This window comes from Urocitellus parryii, chromosome 8, assembly GCF_045843805.1.
Source record: "Urocitellus parryii isolate mUroPar1 chromosome 8, mUroPar1.hap1, whole genome shotgun sequence".
Lineage (NCBI taxonomy): Eukaryota > Metazoa > Chordata > Mammalia > Rodentia > Sciuridae > Urocitellus > Urocitellus parryii.
In genome coordinates, this window is record NC_135538.1 from 72,697,508 (window position 1) to 72,698,160 (window position 653).

Consider the following 653-nt stretch of genomic DNA (forward strand, 5'->3'; position numbering starts at 1 on the left):
GACAATTTCCTGCAGTTTTGCATAAGGAATTATTTTAATGCTACTGGCTTTTGTGGGAAGGGGTGCTGATTGGTTGAAATGATCTCTTAAAGGTGTAGATGGGGGATGTTGCATATTTGTCCACTCATATGATACAAATAATTATGTTGACAGTATTTGGTCTTCTGATGCACGTTCACCTATGTGTGTGTGTGTGTGTGTGCGCGCGCGCTTGCACACATGTATGCACACATGCGTGTGTGCCAAAGCCATCTGTGAACTATGCATGAACTGAAGCAATGTTGAAGCCATTAGGCAGGAAAACCCGGTATCAGGAACTCCCAGCAGCAACCCTGCTGGTTTGAGAATGCCTGATTCATGTGGAATCTTGCCTAGCTCCATCTCAAGCTAAGCACAGCATCAGAGATGAGGTGGCCTGCTAGAACCAGACAGCCTCTTGGAGATGGGTGTGGCTTGCCAAAAATGCCAATCAACCTGCTTACTGCAAGACCCCTGCTACACTGAGAAGCAAGCACTGAACCAAGACTCCTCCTGCTGAAACTTTACCCCTGCCTTTGATGTACTCCCCCTTAGATAAAGAATTAGGGCCCTTTTTCAGTTGTTCAATTGCAGCTCCTATTAGGACTGGAAGATACTTCCTTTTTTATATCTAA